The following is a 1,020-nucleotide window of genomic DNA, read 5'->3' as shown; positions in this document are numbered from 1 at the left end:
CCAAATAATTGCTCAATGTTCAGTCATTTCAAGAGGTAGTGTATGATCAAGAATGGATGATACTGAAGAAAGTAGTCCAAGCTGCACTAAAACCATTAACAAAATACAAGACTCCAGGAATCGATAGAACATTAATTGTAATGTTTCAACAAAATGATGCAGTAGTAGAAGCACTCACTTGTCTATATAAAGAAAGTTGGCCAACTCACCAGCAAACATACATATTTTTGCCCATTCTGAAAGAAAGGTGACCTTGTAGAATACAGAAATTATTGAACATTATCATTAATATGGTACAAAAGTAGATGAAGATAATTCAAAAATGGGTTCAGCAATCCATCAGTGGGGAGCTACCAGAAAATCAATCTCTATTCAGAAGAGAATTTGATGAGAAGTATATCAACACTGACTTGAGAGGGCTCTTGACTGAATGTATAGGATACAAGAAAGATGTTTATTTGTGTTGACATTTAGCCAGTTTCACACCTCGAAATAACCTTCGATAAAACAACATAAAAGATGACTGAACATATGGACTTCACCAGATGGAATACACAGTAATCAGACTGAGTACATCTGTGGAAAGAGATGATGGAAAACTCCATATCACCAGCCAAAACAAGGCCAGCAGCAGAATTTGGAACAGACCATCAATTGCTCATATGAAAATTCAGGCTGAAGCTGAAGAAAATTAAAACAAGTCAATGAGACCCAAAATATGACCTTGAACATATTCCACCTGAATGTAGATATCATCTGAAGAACAAATTTGATATATTCAAAGACCAGAAGAGTTGTGAGTTGTGGGATGACATCAGACACATCATACAGCAAGAAAGGAAAAGGTCACTAAGAAGACAAGAAAAAAGGAAATGATCAAAATCATTGTCAGAAGAAATTCTGAAACTTGTTTTCCTGTGTAGAGGTGCTAAAGCAAATGGAAGAAACGAAGAAGTAAAAGAACTGAATAGAAATTTTCAAAGGGAATCTTGAGAAGAAAGAGTCAAATTTTATAATGCA

The sequence above is a fragment of the Chrysochloris asiatica genome, unplaced genomic scaffold (assembly GCF_000296735.1).
Source record: "Chrysochloris asiatica unplaced genomic scaffold, ChrAsi1.0 scaffold00366, whole genome shotgun sequence".
Lineage (NCBI taxonomy): Eukaryota > Metazoa > Chordata > Mammalia > Afrosoricida > Chrysochloridae > Chrysochloris > Chrysochloris asiatica.
This window is presented reverse-complemented; position numbering follows the sequence as displayed.